The sequence below is a fragment of the Mustela nigripes genome, chromosome 3 (genome assembly GCF_022355385.1).
Source record: "Mustela nigripes isolate SB6536 chromosome 3, MUSNIG.SB6536, whole genome shotgun sequence".
NCBI classification, from domain to species: Eukaryota; Metazoa; Chordata; class Mammalia; order Carnivora; family Mustelidae; genus Mustela; species Mustela nigripes.
In genome coordinates, this window is record NC_081559.1 from 117,100,315 (window position 1) to 117,122,169 (window position 21,855).

Sequence of the window (21,855 nt, forward strand, 5' to 3'; positions counted from 1 at the left end):
ACAGGTCTGTGAATCACCAGGTTTACACACTTCACAGCACTCACCAAAGCACATACCCTCCCCAATGTCCATAATCCCACCCCCTTCTCCCAAACCCCCTCCCTCCCAGCAACCCTCAGTTTGTTTTGTGAGATTAAGAGTCACTTATGTTTTGTCTCCCTCCCAATCCCATCTTCTTCATCATATATTTTTTTAAAGATTTTACTTATTTATTTGAAAGACAGAGATCACAAGTAGGCAGAGAGGCAGGCAGAGAGAGAGGGGGAAGCAGGCTCCCTGCTGAGTGGAGAGCCTGATGTGGGGCTCGAACCCAGAACCCTGGGATCACGACTTGAGCCGAAGGCAGAGGCTTTAACCCTCTGAGCCACCCAGGCGCCCCTAAATCCAATTTTTTTCCTTAATATAAAATATATTCCTACAGCTTAAATGTTGCAGGGAAAAATATTCTTACTGGTATTTTTCAGTCTTATGACCATCATGACCATTGTTCATACATGGACCCCTAATTCTGTTTATTAATTTCATTTCCTTGTTTTCTAGAAAAAAATCATCATATATATATTTTTTTATATTTTTTATTTTTTATAAACATATATTTTTATCCCCAGGGGTACAGGTCTGTGAATCACCAGGTTTACACACTTCACAGCACTCACCAAATCACATACCCTCCCCAATGTCCATAATCCCACCCCCTTCTCCCAAACCCCCTCCCCCCGGCAACCCTCAGTTTGTTTTGTGAGATTAAGAGTCACTTATGGTTTGTCTCCCTCCCAATCCCATCTTGTTTCATTTATTCTTCTACCCACTTAAGCCTCTTGACATAATATATGTTTCTAACATATGTTTATCTGCTCTGTTAAATAACAAAAATCTAACTGAATAAATTTTAAAGATCTAATTGGCTTCATAGGACAACTCAGATCAGATAGCATCCCATCTAGCTAGTAGAAACAAAGAGCTCTAGAAAGGGAAAGATTTTTAAAAACAGAACTGGGAAGCCATAAACCAAACCAAACAAAACAAAAGGAGTTATTTAGGGCAAGCTCATCTACCTTTGGCAGACAAAAGAGTCATATTAGCTGGATAACCACACCAGTGCTGACCAGAAAATTCCAGGTTGACTGGTAAGGGCTCCATTTCTGGAGAATATTAAAACTGCAATTAGTAGGTATTAAGCCATGGTTTGTTGATGTGGACCTAGCACAAGTGACTCTAATCTGGATCTGTGTCTGGTTTTGTTTGTTTGTTTGTTTACTTGTTTTCTTTTTTAAACAAATTTTAGTTTCTTTTACAATAAATCAAAGATGTCTCGTTTTTATCTGCTTATATTACTCAGTAGAAATACCATTCATGAATGAGCATTAGGGGATATGATATTTAATTCAAATGAACCACATTCTTTCTTAGCAGATCTATTTATTGAATTTGATTTTATTTCTTGTTCCCACCTACTAGCTTTGAGCTATGTGTTGTCAGTTTTAGCAGGAAGCTCCATAGTTTGATTATCAGAGCAGGTAATAAAACATAATGCCAGTAAAATCCACATTCTTTTGAGAAATACAAATTTTTAAGAAAAAGATTTTGCATAGTCATGTTTCAAGCTTACAGGCTTTAGATTCCTGGGCAACATAAGCTAACAGACTAACAGGCTTTATGCCAATTCCAAAGCATCAAGTACTTCTAAGAAATAATGGCTATTTTCAAAGCCACTTAGTAAATTTTCCTTTACCAACGAATTGATTCAATCATTGGAGAAAAATAGCAATACAAATTTACAACAAAAAGAAAACCAATAAAATTATTTTCAATATCCCTTCATGACCATAGAACATTAGAACATGCCTTGAATTTTTATTTTTTTTTAATATTTATTTGTTTAGAATATCTCTTGAATACTTAACTTTAGGAAATTCTTGCTTGGTTCATTTTCTTCCCAAAATGTTAAACATTCAAACCCATTCTGTGTCATGAATATTTCCCTTGATGCCCAGAAAATATTTTGATCTTAAACATAGTTGCTATTTCTACATCCTTTCATCATACTCAGCAATTAAAAAAATAAACATTTATTCTCATATTGAAAATCAGTAAGAAGAAAAAACAAGTATATACTCAGAATTTTTAGGAACTCCTCCAGATCACATTCTCAATCTCAGGTAATAAAAAGAGAAATAAAGGGGTGCCTAGGTGGCTCAGTGGGTTGGAGTCTCTGCCTTCGGCTCAGGTCATGGTCTTGGTGGTCTGCTTCCTCCCCGCTCCACCTGCCTCTCTGCCTACTTGTGATCTCTGTCTGTCAGATAAATAAATAAAATCTTCAAAAAATAATTAAAAAGAGAAATAAAATTGAATTTCTGTCAATATTAAAGACACAAAAAACCCATAGTTATAGTAAGTTGTGAAAGGAAGGGCTGTGACAATGGTTCAAAGATGTACTATTAGAAGAAAGCTTTGGGTAGGAAACCCAAAGAGGAAACCATATGGAAAGCTTCTAAGTTCTCCTGTGCAAATGAGGACATAGTATGGGTACTAGGGGCTGGTCCATATTGAAAAGCTCGCTTCAAGGGTGAAGGGTGAATTCAACAGAGTTTGGGGAGTGGGAATAAAGTTTAGCATTGGCATAAACGCTCCTAACAATAAGTGCCCATGATGCAAGAAAAAAAAATTTTTTTTAAACAGCAAGTATTTCAGATTATCAAACACTTACATGCTGCTAGAGAATAAAAACTGAACCCCAGACAAGGCAGTTGATCAAACTAAATGAGTCATTGAGTAGCATGTTCCAGAAGCCCTATTCTCAAAGAATAGAAAGGAGTGACAGAACTTTGAGTGGTCTTTTTGATGGGGAGTGGTGTGGTCATATGAATCTTACAAATTGTTTACTCCTCATAAATCAAAAGAAGAATATTAAGTCAAGTCAGGGAGATGAGTGAAATTCTGTTGCAAATGGTCTAACAAGAATGGATCTGAGGGATTAAACCTAAGAAGTAAGTAAGTAAGTTTCAAAAAGGAACCATCAAGATTTGAGAGTGTTTTGTTCAGATATTGTTGATGGTGTGTGTGTGTGTGTGTGTGTGTGTGTGTGGGAAAGTCCACCCGTTTCTTGAGAGTGGAGATAAGAATGGAAGACATTTGAGGAGGCTGTGGATGGTATCCAAAAAGCAGTATCCAACTGTGGACGGTATCCAAAAAGTCCTGGGATCTTGAAGTCTGAAGACCATACTTGGCAGTATGGATCTGGGAGTCATCACCATGTTGTTATTTGTTAAATATTAAGTATTCACTGAGATTATTTAGAAAGAGCTGAGTCTATAACACCAAAAGAGGAATACAATTTCCAATATCTAAGCCTAAAAGTTAAACTGTTCCTTAAGTAACATGCTATTCAGCCAAAGCATTCAAAAATTAACTTGAATAGTTTTATATAGTTAACTTTCTATGTAATAAAAAACTTTGTCAATATTCTACAAAAATTTCAAGATTATTCTTCGCATTCTAATATGAGGTCAATAATCAAATTTGTACTCAACACACTTACCAATTACAATAAGTGTTAAACATTTGCAAATTTAGCTATTGTAGCTCTTGATAAACAAAAGGCAGAGAGAAAAACTTGCCCTTCAGGGAGCTGTTAAACTTTTTCAAGTGTTTCAAGTAGCCCCCTGTGGAGACAGTTATTGAAATACAGTAAAAATGTTCTATGTGAAAGACTAATTTTCTTGGTGGTTAGGGAAAAGTAGTGTGTGTACAAATATTTTTTCTGCCATGGGACATATAATGATTTTATGTTACTCCTGACATTAACCTAAGTAAAATTATTAGAATGACAGAGTATTAGTTACAACATTTAAATCTTAAATACATGTTAAGATGAACATCAATAATTCCTATCTTTTTCTGAATTGAATCTGTGTCAAGGAAAGCCGTTTTCAAAGTAAGCACCGGTATTTAATGATAATGGGTGATTATGGTAAATTATTTGTGAAATTACTTTGTCTTTTTTTCTTGTATAATATTTCTATAATTAATTCCTTGGTTTGTTGAAGGTTTAGGTAATGATTTCTATTATGTTTAAGTAATTAAATTGTTACACTACTTTGAAGAAAGATAACTGATTTTCACCTGAGGTTTACAGCAATGTCTCACATAATGACTTGAGATTTTATTATATTTTGTAAATATTAGTTAGGTTTTTAGTGTCTCCTCAATAGTAGGTCTCCATTGTGATTCCCATTTCAGAAATGAGAGAACTGAAATGCACCAAGAACGTGGCACAAAGTCCTGTTGAAGCCTACTTTTCCTTTACTCACTTAGGACTCTTCTATGCACATAGATTTTATTTATATCTGATACCCTGGGACCCTGAGATATGCTATAGATTTGTATAGACTTGTCCTCTTATATGAAATCAAAAGCACAAAACATTACTCCATCTCTACAAGAATGACATTTGGTGAGGCACCTGGGGAGTTCAGTTAGTTGAGTGGAACTCTTGATCTCAGCTCAGGTCTGTATCTCAGGGTTGTGAGTTCAAACCCCTGTTAGGCTCCATGCTGGTCATAGAGCTTACTAAAAGGAAGAAGAAGAAGAAGGAGAAGGAGAAAGCGGGGAGGAGAGGGAGAGGGGAGGGGAGAAAGAAAATAAAAAAAGAAAGAAAGAGGAGGAGGAGGAAGAAGAAGAAAATAGAGAAAGAAAGGAAGAAAGAAAGAAAGAAAGGGAGAGAGGAGGAGGAGGAAGAACATAACAGAGAAAGAAAGAAAGAAATAGAGGAAAGGAGGAGGAGGGAGAGGAGGAGGGAAAGAAAATAAAGAAAGAAAGAGAAAGAAAGAAGGAAGGAAGGAAAGAAAGAAAGAAAGAAAGAGGCATTTAGATCAATACATTTTGAATGATACGGTGGAATAGGAAATCCCAGAAATAGAAACTGTGGGGCACCTGGGTGGCTCAGGTGGTTAAGTATCTGTCTTCAGTTCAGATCATATCTAGGGATCCTAGGATCCAGCCTTCTTCAGGCTCCCTGCTCAGGGGAGAGTCTGCTTCTCTCTCTGCCCACTTCCCTGCTCATGCTTACTCACTCTCTTTCTCAAAGAAAGAAATAAGTAAAATATTTTTAAAAGAAATAGAAAAATTTTAAAAAGAAACAAATAGAAATCCTAGAGCTAAAGTGTACAATCACTAAATTGAAACTTCACTAGAAAAATTCAACATCAGACTTGATCAAACAGAAGAATCAGTTAACTCAGATAAGCCATTTGAAATACTTAAAGGGGGAAAAAAAGAAACAGGATAAAGAAAAGTAAATAAAATCAAAGAGATGTACGGGACATTGAAAAAAGACCAAGTTACATGTTATGGGAGTCTCGAAAGGACAAGAGACAGAGAAAGGCTCAGAGAACTTAAAGAAATAATGGCTGAGGGGCACCTGGATGGCTCAGTGGGTTGAAGCCTCTGCCTTTGGCTCAGGTCATGATCCCAGGGGGGTCCTGGGGTCAAGCCCCGCATCGGGCTCTCTGCTCAGCGGAGAGTCAGCTTCCTCCTCTTCTCTGTCTGCCTCTCTGCCTAGTGGTGATCTCTGTCTGCCAAATAAATAAATAAATAAAATCTTAAAAAAAAAAAATGGTTGAAAGAAAATGTCTTGAATATAAAAAGGAAATGGATATCCAAATTCAAGAAGCTTAAAAAACTCCAGTAGAGGGGCACCTGGGTGGTTCAGTGGGTCCTGGGATTGAGTCCCGCATCGGGCTCTCTGCTCAGCAGGGAGCCTGCTTCCCTTCCTCTCTCTCTGCCTGCCTCTCCATCTACTTGTGATTTCTCTCTGTCAAATAAATAAATAAAATCTTAAAAAAAAAAAAAACCTCCAGTAGAATGAACTCAAAGATATTCTAATCAAACTATCCATTATGGGCTGAGTATTTGTGTCATCCTGAAATTCATATGTAGAAAACCTGTCCCCAGTGTAATTATATTAGGAAGTGGAACTTTCAAGCACTAATTAGGATTATATGGATGGGATTATAAAAGTCATAAGAAATCATTCTTCTCCTTTTTGTTCTCTGCCATGTGAAGGTAAAACAAGAAATTGGCAGTCTGCAATCTGGAAGATATTCCTTACAAAATTTGAACTTGCTTCTACCTTCAAATCAGTCTCCAGAACTGTGAGAAATAAAGTTTTGCTTTTTTATCCACTCCGTCTGTTGTCCTTTGCTATAGCAGTCCAAATTAACTAAAGCCAAAGACAAAGAGAAATTCGTGAAAGCAGCAAGAGAAAAGTGGCTTATCACACACAAAAGAGCATTCGTAAGATTATCAGCAGAAACATTACAGGGCATAAGAGAGTGAGATTATATATTCAATGATCTAAAATTTAAAAATAAAATAAAATAACCCTACCAACCAGGAACACTATATCCACCAAACCTGTCAATAATGAAAGAGAAATAAAGACCTTTCATATAAGCAATAGCTGAGGGAGTTCATCATCATCATTATATCTGCTTAACACACACTGCTAAAGGGAATCCTTCAAGTTGAAATGAAATGGCACTAGACAGTATCATGAAAACATACAAAAATATAAAACTCTCCACTACAGATAAATACATGGTCAAATTCAAAATTTTGTAATACAGAAATGAGGGTGCATAAATTATTTTAACTATTGGTTATAGTAAAACTAATGACAAAAGAAGCTGAATGATAATTGGCATAAAATAATGACTACCAAAAAAGATAAAAGCTTGTAAAAAAGTGTAACTAAAAAACCATGTTAATGCATAAAAATATTTTATTTTATTTTTTTAAAGTTTTTAAAATTTACTTAAGAAAGAGAGAGGGAATTTGGGGGGATATGGGGAGAGGGAGAGAGAGACTTCCTGCGGAGCTGGAACACCGAGATCATGATGTGAGCAAAAAGTAGACGTTTAACTAAATGAGCCATCCAGGCACCCCAAAAGTATCTTAAAAGATAACATCAATAATGTAAGTGGAGTGGGGACAAAATGTAAATTGTAGTGGATATTTTATGCAAGTGAAGTTATACTATAATCAAATTAAAATGATATCAGAATAACTATAGGATGTTTTCAAAAACCTCCCTGGTTAAAAAAACAAAACTAATTGTAGAAGACTATCAAAGAAAATGAGAAAAGAATTGAAGCAGGCCATTAAAAATATTCACAAAAGCCAGAGGAAGATGGAAAAAGAGGAAAAGGGGTAAAGTGTTTCAAAATAACCACAAAACATTCAGAAAACAATTTTCAAAATGACAATAAGATGTTCTTCCCTTCCAGTTATTACTTTAAATATAAATGAGTTAAGCTCATCAACCAAAAGATAGAGAGTGGCTGAATGGATGAAAAAAGTCCAACCATGTGCTGGCTACCGAAGAGTCTCTTTAGATGTAAACACATACAGCCTAAAAGTGAAAGGGTAGAAAAATCATTCTATGCAAATGATAACTGAAAGAGAGCAGAGTTGTACCTACTTGCATCAGTCAAAATAGACTTTTAAGTCAAAAACTGTCACAAAATACAAAGAAAATATTATAGAATGATAAAAGTATCAATTCAATGGAAAGATATCACAATTATAAACATATGTGGACCTCATAGCAGAGAACCAAAATATATAAAGCAAACACTGAAAGAATTAGAGGAAGAAACAGAGAAGAAATGGACAATGATACAATAATACAATAATATAAAACAATACAGTAATAGAATAAAAGTAGGAGATTTCCATACCACACCTCTAATAACAGAGACAACAGACAAGATCAATAATGAAAGCAAGAACCTGAATAGCACTTTAGACCAATTGGACCTAGCAGACATATAAAGACCACTCCACCCTCTACTCATTCCTTTCAAGGAACATGAACATTCTTCAGTATAGTCACATATAAAGCCACACACATGTCTTAACACATTTAAGAAGTTTGAAATTATAACAAATATCTTTTCTAACCACAGCAGAATGAAACTAGAAATCAATAGCAGGATGAAAATTGGAAAACATGTGAAAATTAAACAACATACCCTTAAACAACTGATGGGTCAAAGAAGAAATCGCAAGGGAAATTTAAAAATATCTTGAGACAAATGAAAATACAGACATATTATGCCAAAACTTAGGGGATAAAGCAAAAGCAGTGCTAAGAAGGAAGTTTACAGCAGAAAACATGTATATCAAAAACATACATCTCAAATCAACAACCTAACCTTAATACCTCAGAGAACTAGAAAAAGAACAAACTAAGCCTAAAGTTAGTAGAAAATTGTGACTTAATAAGGATTAGAGCAGAAATAAGTGAAATGGTTAATGGAAAAAGAATAAGAAAAAATCAATGAAACAAAGAATTGGTTTTTGAAAAGACAAACAAATTTGACAAAACTTAAGTAGACTAAGAAAAATGACAAAAAGATGCCAAAAAATTCAGAAATGAAATCAGAGACATTCAAACCACCATAAAAATACAAAGGATCAGAAGAGACTACTATGAAAAATTGCACACCAACAAACTGGTTAATTTAGAAAAAATGGATAAATTCCCAGAAACATAAAATCTTCTAAGATTGAATCACAAAAAAATTAGAACACCTGAGCAGACTAAAAATGAATCAGAAAATTGAATCAATTATCAAAACATCCAAGAAAGAAAAGGCAAGGAAATACTGAAATACTGTAAAGGGAGTCAAGAAGACTGAGTGGACAAAAGACAGTTTCCTCAAAAAATTGTGCTGGGAAAACTGGATAAGAACATTTAAAAGAATGAAACTAGACCTTTCCTCTTATATCATTCATAAAAATTAACCAAAAATGAATTCAAGATTTAAATGTAAGAGCTGAAGTCATAACACTGAAAACAGGTGGTAAACTTCTCAAACAATTAATAATAGAATTACCGTAGATTCTACAATTGGGCAATTCCACTTCTGAATAAATATATAAAAGGGTTAAAAACAAGATTTCCAAGAGATATGTTCACAACATGTTCATTACAATATTAATAACAATAGTCAGGAAAGGGAAACAACCTAAATGTCTATTGATGGGTGAATGGACAGAGAAAAGGTAGTATACACCTACAATAGAATATCACAGAGCCTTAAAAAATGAAGGAAATACTACCATGTGTTACAACATGGATGGAACTTGAGGACATTATTCTAAATGAAATAAACTAGATCCAAAGAGGAAATACTGTGTGATTGTATGTAAATGAAGCATCTAAATTAGTCAAACTGTTAGAAACAGAAAGTAGGATGGAGATGGCCTGAGCCTCGGAAAGGGTATAAATAGCAACTTCAGTTTTGCAAGTTGAAAAGTTCTAGAGATTTGTTGCACAGTAATATTAATATATAGTTACCACTACTGTACAATGTACTTAAAATGGTTAAGATGTTAAATTTATTATGTTTTTTTACAATAGAAAAAATATTACAGATTCACTTATATGCTCTTTTGGATTATTAAAAATGACTCTTGACAGGGACATAATTTGATGCTTATAAAATTATGCTTATTAAGTTATACTTTGGTGCTTATAAATTATATGGATTCTCTTCTAAATTCATACCACCATGTTCTTGATACCTTCCTGCTAACACTCAGCTGAGGGACCAAATATATCTTTGTGAATACCAAATACTTATAATAATAATAATAATAGCAAAGGCAAATGGTAAAACATTTTTTTTAACATTTACTTAGTGCCACGTACAAAGTACTTTATGTGTATTTCCCATTTAGTCTTTGGATCTTCATTTATCCCTCCAATGAGCAGAACTATTACAACTTCACACCAACAAATAGCATTTTCATGCTCAGAGTAAAATATGTGGCAGCTGCTTGTGATCTACATCACTTGAAATTCTTCGGTTACAATATTTTTCCAATCACATCATACCTAGAAGAGCTGTTCTTACTTAAAAACAAACATTTTAAATTAAAATATGTCTTATTCTTTTAGGTAAAATTAACAAGTCACTTTCTGTATATCCATCTATGGTGTTTATATATTTGTTAGGACAAAGCTCATGGTGTGAGCCTGAGAACAGCTTATGGGCAGGGGTAAGATTCTGTTTATTTCCAAATCCCTAACACATGTGTAAGACAATAGAACATATTACAATAGAACATATTACCATTATTAATGTTTTCATTATGAATGGATATATTACATGGAGAACAATTTATATTTTTAATGGTATTAGAGAAAGTAGTTCATAACCATAGATGATAAAATGATAAAACACACAATACTAATGGCACAAATACACCTAACTAATACAGTGTCCATGGACACTACAACCAGAATGGAAACCAGCTTCTAATTTCATAAGAACAGCTGTTGTGGCAATAAAATTGTTGGAAAAAATAAAAGAGCAAAAAGCATACGAATTTGCTCTTTAAAGAAGGGTAAGTGATCTATAAATGAGAACAAAAGGATTTCAATTAGGAGAAACTGGTGTGAGTAAAGGCACTGGAAAGTTGTAACAATTCTTATATCTTGGGGACAGTGGATGAGTATTTTTGCCAACTTGCAGTGTCAGTGTAGAGGAACAGCGTGATGTGAGGTTGGAGAGGCATAACCCATTTATACGTAGATTTCTACCTTCAAATTGCCCATCCAAAACACACTACTACCCAACTATTTTCTTTTTTATACCTAAGATAAGTGTGTTTCATTACAGGCTTTTGACAGGATGTAGCCAGCTCAGATTGGGCACCAGAGACAGTCTTTAGTTCAAGTCAAGAGTTACACAGCTAATTGGTTTTTAGGAATTAGTTATAGTTGCTGAAACTTTGATTTCTTCAGCCAGAAAAGAGTGATTAAAAATACTCTCTTATGAAGATGGCGGAGAAGTAGCAGGCCGAGACTACAGCTAGCCGGAGATCAGCTAGATAGCTTATCTAAAGATTGCAAACACCTGAAAATCCAGGGCAGATCGAAGAGAAGAAGAACAGCAATTCTGGAAACAGAAAAACAACCACTTTCTAAAAAGTTTATCTAATACATATATTTTTCTTTTTTATATTTATCTTAGGTGTTTTCTTTTTTTTTAAATTCTTTTCTTTTTTTTTCTTTCTTTTTTCTTTTTTTTCCTTTTTACTTTTTTTTTCTTTCTTTTTTTTTTTCTTTCTTCCTTTTTGAACCTCTTTTTATCCCCTTTCTCCCCCCCTCACGATTTTGGATCTCTTCTAATTTGGTTAAAGCATATTTTCCTGGGGTTGTTGCCACCCTTTTAGTATTTTACTTGCCTCTTCATATACTCTCTCTGGACAAAATGACAAGACAGAAAAATTCAACACAAAAAAAAGAACAAGAGGCAGTACCGAGGGCTAGGGACCTAATCAATACAGACATTGGTAATATGTCAGATCTAGAGTTCAGAATGACAATTCTCAAGGTTCTAGCCGGGCTCGAAAAAGGCATGGAAGATATGAGAGAAACCCTCTCGAGAGATATAAAAGCCCTTTCTGGAGAAATAAAAGAACTAAAATCTAATCAAGTTGAAATCAAAAAAGCTATTAATGAGGTGCAATAAAAAATGGAGGCTCTCACTGCTAGGATAAATGAGGCAGAAGAAAGAATTAGTGATATAGAAGACCAAATGACAGAGAATAAAGAAGCTGAGCAAAAGAGGGACAAACAGCTACTGGACCACGAGGGGAGAATTCGAGAGATAAGTGACACCATAAGATGAAACAACATTAGAATAATTGGGATTCCAGAAGAAGAAGAAAGAGAGAGGGGAGCAGAAGGTATACTAGAGAGAATTATTGGGGAGAATTTCCCCAATATGGCAAAGGGAACGAGCATCAAAATTCAGGAGGTTCAGAGAACGCCCCTCAAAATCAATAAGAATAGGCCCACACCCCGTAACCTAATAGTACAATTTACAAGTCTCAGTGACAAAGAGAAAATCCTGAAAGCAGCCCGGGAAAAGAAGTCTGTAACATACAATGGTAAAAATATTAGATTGGCAGCTGACTTATCCACAGAGACCTGGCAGGCCAGAAAGAGCTGGCATGATATTTTCAGAGCACTAAATGAGAAAAACATGCAGCCCAGAACACTATATCCAGCTAGGCTATCATTGAAAATAGAAGGAGAGATTAAAAGCTTTCAGGACAAACAACAACTGAAAGAATTTGCAAACACCAAACCAGCTTTACAGGAAATCTTGAAAGGGGTCCTCTAAGCAAAGAGAGAGCCTACAAGTGGTAGATCAGAAAGGAACAGAGACCATATACAGTAACAGTCACATTACAGGCAAAACAATGGCACTAAATTCATATCTCTCAATAGTTACCCTGAATGTGAATGGGCTAAATACCCCTGTCAAAAGACACAGGGTATCAGAATGGATAAAAAAACAAAACCCATCTATATGTTGCCTCCAAGAAACTCATTTTAAGCCCGAAGACACCTCCAGATTTAAAGTGAGGGGGTGGAAAAGAATTTACCATGCTAATGGACATCAGAAGAAAGCAGGAGTGGCAATCCTTATATCAGATCAATTAGATTTTAAGCCAAAGACTATAATAAGAGATGAGGAAGGACACTATATCATACTCAAAGGGTCTGTCCAACAAGAAGATTTAACAATTTTAAATATCTATGCCCCCAATGTGGGAGCAGCCAACTATATAAACCAATTAATAACAAAATCAAAGAAACACATCAACAATAATACAATAATAGTAGGGGACTTTAACACTCCCCTCACTGAAATGGACAGGTCATCCAAGCAAAAGATCAGCAAGGAAATAAAGGCCTTAAACGACACACTGGACCAGATGGACATCACAGATATATTCAGAACATTTCATCCCAAAGCAACAGAATACACATTCTTCTCTAGTGCACATGGAACATTCTCCAGAATAGATCACATCCTCAGTCCTAAATCAGGACTAAACCGGTATCAAAAGATTGGGAACATTTCCTGCAAATTTTCAGACCACAGTGCTCTAAAGCTAGAACTCAACCACAAAAGGAAGTTTGAAAAGAACCAAAATACATGAAGACTAAACAACATCCTTCTAAAGAATGAATGGGTCAACCGGGAAATTAAAGAAGAATTGAAAAAAATCATGGAAACAAATGAGAATGAAAATACAACGGTTCAAAATCTGTGGGACACAACAAAGGCAGTCCTGAGAGGAAAATACATAGCGGTACAAGCCTTTCTCAAGAAACAAGAAAGGTCTCAGGTACACAATCTAACCCTACACCTACAGGAACTGGAGAAAGAACAAGAAAGAAACCCTAAGCCTAGCAGGAGAAGAGAAATCATAAAGATCAGAGCAGAAATCAATGAAATACAAACCAAAAAAACAATAGAACAAATCAACGAAAGTAAGAGCTGGTTCTTTGAAAGAATTAATAAAATTGATAAACCCCTGGCCCGACTTATCAAAAAGAAAAGAGAAAGGACCCAAATAAATAAAATCATGAATGAAAGAGGAGAGATCACAACTAACACCAAAGAAATACAAACTATTATAAGAACATACTATGAGCAACTCTACGGCAATAAATTTGACAATCTGGAAGAAATGGATGCATTCCTAGAAACATATAAACTACCACAACTGAGCCAGGAAGAAATAGAAAGCCTGAACAGACCCATAACCAGTAAGGAGATTGAAACAGTCATTAAAAATCTCCAAACAAACAAAAGCCCAGGGCCAGACGGCTTCCCGGGGGAATTCTACCAAACATTTAAAGAAGAAATAATTCCTATTCTCCTAAAACTGTTTCAAAAAATAGAAATGGAAGGAAAACTTCCAAACTCATTTTATGAAGCCAGCATCACCTTGATCCCAAAACCAGACAAGGATCCCACCAAAAAAGAGAGCTATAGACTAATATGCTTGATGAACACAGATGCCAAAATACTCAACAAAATACTAGCCAATAGGACTCAAAAGTACATTAAAAGGATTATTCACCACGACCTAGTGGGATTTATTCTAGGGCTGCAAGGTTGGTTCAACATCAGCAAATGAGTCAATGTGATACAACACATCAATAAAAGAAAGAACAAGAACCATATGATACTCTCAATAGATGCTGAAAAAGCATTTGACAAAGTACAGCATCCCTACCTGATCAAAACTCTTCAAAGTGTAGGGATAGAGGGCACATACCTCAATATCATCAAAGCCATCAATGAAAAACCCACCGCAAATATCATTCTCAATGGAGAAAAACTGAAAGCTTTTCCGCTAAGGTCAGGAACACGGCAGGGATGTCCATTATCACCACTGCTATTCAACATAGTACTAGAGGTCCTAGCCTCAGCAATCAGACAACAAAAGGAAATTAAAGGCATCCAAATCGGCAAAGAAGAAGTCAAATTATCACTCTTCGCAGATGATATGATACTATATGTGGAAAACCCAAAAGACTCCACTCCAAAACTGCTAGAACTTGTACAGGAATTCAGTAAAGTGTCAGGATATAAAATCAATGCACAGAAATCAGTTGCATTTCTCTACACCAACAGCAACACAGAAGAAAGGGAAATTAAGGAGTCAATCCCATTTACAATTGCACCCAAAACCATAAGATACCTAGGAATAAACCTAACCAAAGAGACACAGAATCTATACTCAGAAAACTATAAAGTACTCATGAAAGAAATTGAGGAAGACACAAAGAAATGGAAAAATGTTCCATGCTCCTGGATTGGAAGAATAAATATTGTGAAAATGTCTATGCTACCTAAAGCAATCTACACATTTAATGCAATTCCTATCAAAGTACCATCCATCTTTTTCAAGGAAATGGAACAAATAATTCTAAAATTTATATGGAACCAGAAAAGACCTCGAATAGCCAAAGGGATATTGAAAAAGAAAGCCAACATTGGTGGCATCACAATTCCGGACTTCAAGCTCTATTACAAAGCTGTCATCATCAAGACAGCATGGTACTGGCACAAAAACAGACCCATAGATCAATGGAAGAGAATAGAGAGCCCAGAAATAGACTCTCAACTCTATGGTCAACTGATCTTCGACAAAGCAGGAAAGAATGTCCAATGGAAAAAATACAGCCTCTTCAATAAATGGTGCTGGGAAAATTGGACAGCCACATGCAGAAAAATGAAATTGGACCATTTCCTTACACCACACACGAAAATAGACTCAAAATGGATGAAGGACCTCAATGTGCGAAAGGAATCCATCAAAATCCTTGAGGAGAACACAGGCAGCAACCTCTTCGACCTCAGCCGCAGCAACATCTTCCTAGGAACAACGCCAAAGGCAAGGGAAGCAAGGGCAAAAATGAACTATTGGGATTTCAGCAAGATCAAAAGCTTTTGCACAGCAAAGGAAACAGTTAACAAAATCAAAAGACAACTGACAGAATGGGAGAAGATATTTGCAAACGACATATCAGTTAAAGGACTAGTGTCCAGAATCTATAAAGAACTTAGCAAACTCAACACCCAAAGAACAAATAATCCAATCAAGAAATGGGCAGAGGACATGAACAGACATTTCTGCAAAGAAGACATCCAGATGGCCAACGGACACATGAAAAAGTGCTCCATATCACTGGGCATCAGGGAAATACAAATCAAAACCACAATGCGATATCACCTCACACCAGTCAGAATGGCTAAAATCAACAAATCAGGAAATGACAGATGCTGGCGAGGATGCGGAGAAAGGGGAACCCTCCTACACTGTTGGTGGGAATGCAAGCTGGTGCAACCTCTCTTGAAAACAGCATGGAGGTTCCTCAAAATGTTGAAAATAGAACTGCCCTATGACCCAGCAATTGCACTATTGGGTATTTAACCTAAAGATACAAACGTAGTGATCCAAAGGGGCACGTGTACTCGAATGTTTATAGCAGCAATGTCCACAATAGCCAAACTATGGAAAGAATCGAGATGTCCATCAACAGATGAATGGATCAAGAAGATGTGGTATATATACACAATGGAATACTATGCAGCCATCAAAAGAAATGAAATCTTGCCATTTGCGACAACATGGATGGAACTAGAGCGTATCATGCTTAGCGAAATAAGTCAAGCGGAGAAAGTCAACTATCATATGATCTCCCTGATATGAGGAAGTGGTGATGCAACATGGGGGCTTAAGTGGGTAGGAGAAGAATAAATGAAAGAAGATGGGATTGGGAGGGAGACAAACCATAAGTGACTCTTAATCTCACAAAACAAACTGAGGGTTGCTGGGGGGAGGGGGTTTGGGAGAAGGGGGTGGTATTATGGACATTGGGGAGGGTATGTGTTTTGGTGAGTGCTGTGAAGTGTGTAAACCTGGTGATTCACAGACCTGTACCCTTGGGGATAAAAATATATGTTTATAAAAAATTAAAAAAATTATAAAAAAAAATACTCTCTTATAATGACTGCTGTGAAAATTACATAAAGTGTGTAAAATTTCTAGTACTGTAGCATGTATTGATACACAGTAAATGCCATCTGCTCATGTTTCTTACATTTATAACTTTATAAACCTAGGAGTAATTATGCACCAGGCTTTATCTAATTCCCTGAATTTACTTAGATCTGCATCTATAGTATGATTCAAAAAAGGGGCACAGATAATACTAATACTTGGATAAATTAGTTCTAAATGGATGATTATTTGTGTCTAGTAGTATCCTCACTCCTGAAAATCTCTAGCAACCATGGAAAGGAGTGATCCATTTGTGTGAATAACTGAAGGAAATAAAGATGGATTCCAAGGATGTGGCTAATGACAATCTAGCAGCATAAGGAATGAGACATTTTCTTCTCCCTCTTCTAAACACTAAGCAGAAGTCTGAGATATATTGCATTAGTTACATTGTTCTGTAACCCTTATGATTTTGAGAGTAGTAATGGGAAGCTAAAAATAGAATGGCTAAAAATAGAATAGGATGTAATTATTGAGCAATACTAACATTTAGGAATAAAGGTTGTAAAACATTTTATGATTCATTTTTGTTTAACTGTTTATGCCAAAACATTTTACACCAACTATACACCTGTCCTTCTTTCCTTTTTCTTTTTTATCAAATGTAGTTCTGATGCTAGTATGTTTGCCAGACATCTTATTGCACTATTCTGAACACTGTATATGCATTTGTTAAAGATTTAAATCAGGGTGATGTCTGGACAAAGAAAATAAAATAAGCAAAGAAATTAATTAATTCTGTTTGATATGTCTGTTACAAGGGATAGTTACATGTTAAAGCATTAATAGTAGCTGTTTTCAATGTCTGCCTGGGTCTGCACACTCCACACAAACAGGTATGCTTTACAGAACACAAGATATTTGGAAATGCACATATAGTTTTACATATTTTTTAAGAATAAAGCTTTGACCAAGATTTAACAAATCTAAGCCTTGTAACAAATGCTAAGCCTTGTAAATTAAAGCAGAAACAAAATTCTACTCATCTAATGTGCATTACTGTATCCTCTTCAGGTATTAACCAAGGTTTGATTTTTGAAACCAGGGAACTAAACAGCTTGACTCCTCTGCAGATATACAGCAACAGGATGAATCTGAAATAAAATAAAGGTTCAATAAAGGAATCCTTACAGTCTTTTCCAGTGGGATATTTAGCAGGCCCAGATTGTTTTCCAGGGGTAGGTTTTTAGACGCATTATCTTTGTTCCAGTATCTTGAAGAGATAACTACATGTGTTTCTCAGAATTTGCTGCTTAGGATCTTAAAGTGCTGGAGATTTTATCTCCTGAACTTCTAAAAGGAGATATATCCTTTTAGAAAAAAAGGATAGCTTTCCATCTCATAAAAGATGTTATATAAAATTTAAAATGAATATTTAATCCTCTCATATGCAGAATTTATTATGTGTCGGCTATTTATTTGAGAGATAGGGTCAGAACTTACGGAAAGGTATCTGTACAAGTGGTGGGACAATCTGGCATGATTTTTGCTATTTTATAGCATGTGTTTTTTACTACATGGGATTGAATGAGAAGACATTTAAGGATTTTTTTTTTAATTTACAGTTGATTGTTGGGTAGTTCATCCAATTATCTATCAAATTTAGTGCCACTCAGATATCCTATCTAACAATTGTTTGGTATTTCTGACAGATACTGCAAACCACATCAGTAACAAGAGTATATTGATTTTGAGAGTTTACACACAAGCTTGAGACTGGGAGGCAATAGACCTGAGCTCTCCTTCAGCTTGGGTACTTGCCATGTAATGGGCTGAATCAGGTACTACAATAAAATATTTAGAAGTCCCAACTCCTAGTACCTTAGAATGTGACTTGATTTGGAGATAGGGTCTTTTCAGAGTTAATAAAGTTAAAATGAGTTCATTAGTGTGAACAATAATCCAGTATGACTGTAGTCCTTATAAAAAAAGGAAATTTAGGCACAGACACATAAAGGGAAGAAGGCCATATGAAATGAAAACAGAGGATGGAGTAATATATGTATAAGCCAAGGCATACCGGCAATTGACAGCAAACCAGATGAAACTAGGAAAACACATAGAAGGATTCTTCTCCTCCAAGTTTCCAAGGGAGCATGGTCCTGCTCATATCTTGATTCCAGATTTCTTTCCCCCAGACTGAGACAATAAATTCTGCTGTTTGAAGCCACTCAGGTTTTGGTATCTTGTTATGGCAGCCTTAGCAAACTCACACACCACGTGAAGTTTTTTTTTTTTTGTTGTTTGTTTTTTTGTTTTTTTAAGGGTTTTATGTATTTATTTGGCACAGAGAGAGAGAGCATAAGCAGGGGGAGCAGGAGAGGGAGAAGCCAAGTCCCTGTTGAGAAGGGAGCCCAATGTGGGGCTCATTTCCAGGAACCTAGGATCATGACCTGAGCCAAAGCAGACACTTAATGACTGAGACACCCAGGCACCCCTGACACCATGTGAACTTAAATAACATTTCACCTTTGAGGTTTCTTTAATCTATACAATGGAAAAAAGATGATAATAGCTATATTCATTTTTTTTAGAGAGTTGTTTGGAGAATCAAATGAGATGACTTTCAAAGAAAGCATATGTGTGTATGCACATTCTAAGCATAAGTATTTGACAATATGTGTCAAAGTGTATGAGTAAATAGATACATATTTCAGGTTTAAGTGTATGTATGTACGTGTACACATAATATATTTTAATAGATGATACTTGAAGAAATTTTTCTTATGAGTTCTTAGAAGACAGAGGTAGAATCTTTTTCATTTTTATATCTTCATTGCACCCCATTTGGGTCATTTATCCAAGCAGAAATCTGTGGAAATTCAATACATTCTGGTTGAATTATATCACAATATTATGTACCTACAAACAGGTAAATATTACAAAAATAATTTTCCCAGGATTAATGTTAAAGGTGTAGGAGATTTAGAGCTATCATTATGGGAGAGTATATTTAGGAAATTAACATGAATATTCCAATCCTTAAATAAAAATATTTTATTTATCTTAGGGTTGGAATTAGATTTTCACAACACTGTGAACATGAATTTGGAAATACTCTACTTTTTTGTCATGTCACTCCATGTGTCTGTTCATGGTACATGCTATTCTAATAGTCCTTGAAACACATAGAAACTTTAGATAAGTTGTCTAGATCTGATGTAGTAGAAATAAAATAGTCTGCAGAAAAAATTGCCAGTGATTTCAACAAAATAAATTTCCTATCTTTAGTTATAGGATTATAAAATAACCCACAAATAATCAGAATTACAATTTAATGATCATATATTTTATAATACTAGCTGCACTGTTAGTTATTTAACATTTAGAGTTTTCAAAATATGTGAGAGTTAACTATTGTGATTATATTCATTATAATTTATTTTGGTTTTTGGTGCATTCTTCATCAAACTGGAATTTATCCTTAAATAAATTTAATTTATAAAAATATGATGATACTAACAATATAGAATCTACTTCATGGCAAGAAGATGTAATAGGATGGAGTGCAATTTTATTATTAATCTTTTATGTTTTTGTGTAGAATTTAGTGAAAACAAAAACAGAGGGATCTTTAGCTCTCTATTTTTTAACATAGTCCCAAAATTAAATGATTTTCAGGCTGTCATAATCAAAGTTGCCCTTAACTAAAATATAATCAAGTAATATATGTATGTAATATAATATCAAGTATCTTAATTTTATTTGGTTCTTCAGTTTTAATTCCTACATGAATGAAAGTAAGGTTTAAAAAATCAGATAAGTACAAGGGAAACAGTTAGTGATGTCCTCTTGTATCATATGATTCCGTATCAGTATACAGCAGCCACTAAAGCCATAAATTATAAATAATATAACGTGTATTTGACAACCATTGTACATTCCTCTATTCTTAAATGAAATATCTTTACTATTCTGTAATACTGAAAGCATCATTTTTTGGTAAAAATAAAAAAAGAAAATAAATTTTTATTACTATCCAAGTAATATCAATTTGAGGAAACTTACAGAAAAATGACAAAACAACAGAAATATAGTTGCACTGTCAGAATGAGTATTTCACACTTTGTTTTCATGTGTAGTAATAAGTTACTTCTTTGGCTTTCCAAAAGCGAATCCAACAAATTATTACATTAAAAATGTCTCAAATAATTAATTATACACTACACAGTAACCTTCCTCATTAATTTCGCCTTTTTTCTCACTTTGTTTTATTGAGGTATAATTGGCATATACTATTTTGGTTGTTTCAGGTGTACCACAAATTGATTTGGCTTGTATATATTTGTATATATTTGTTTGTATATATTTGTATGTATATTTATATATATATATTACAAAATGATCACCACAGAAAGTCCAGTTACCATTTGTCACCCTACATAGTTACAAATTTTGTGTGCATGATGAGAACTTTTAAGATTTACTTTCTTAGCAACTTTCAAAAATGCAATACAATATTATTAGCTACAATAACTATGTTGTACATTACATCCCCAGGACTTAATTACTTTGCAACTGGAAACTTGAACCTTTTGAACTCCTTCACCCATTTCACCCACCTTTCCCTCTAGCAACCATTAATCCATTCTTTGTATCTATAAGCTTGAATTTTGTTTTGTTTTAGTTTGTTTCATTTGATTTGTTCATCTATTTTGTTTTTTTAGATTCCATGTATAAGTAAAATCATATAGTGTTTGCTGTTCTCTAAATTGAATGAAAGACCTAGAACCATAAAACTTGTAGAAAATAATTCAGGCAGTAAACACCTTGACATCAATCCTGTTGATGACTTTTTGGATCTGATTCTAAATTGAAGTAGCCACTGTAGAAAACAGTATAGAAGTTCCTCAAAAAATTAAAAATAGAAATACCTTATGACCCAATGACACCACTACTGGATATTTACCTGAAGGAAATGAAAACATTAATTCATAAAGATATATGCTTCCCTATGTTTATTGTATTATTTACAATAGCCAAGATATGTTGTGTCCAACAATAGATGAATGGTTAAAGAAAATGTGATATACATATCATATATATATATATTTAATATTATATATGTTTTATATATATATATACACACATATAATGAAATATTGTTCCACCTTAAAAATAAGATATTCTTGCCATTTGTGACAACATAAATGAAACTTGAGGGCATTATGCTAAGTGAAATAAGTCAGACTTAGAAAGGCAAATACCTCACTCATTTCCATGTTTGGAAAAGCTTTACATTCTTGCTCTATAAATCTTGGAACCAGACATTTTCATTTAAAAGCAGAATTTAAAATGTTAGCAAAGTCATTATGTGGATAAACATAGATGGTTAAAATAATGAATGACTTGTATATTGAATATCTTTGGCACTGACCAAGCAGTCTTTTAAATCATGCTAAATAA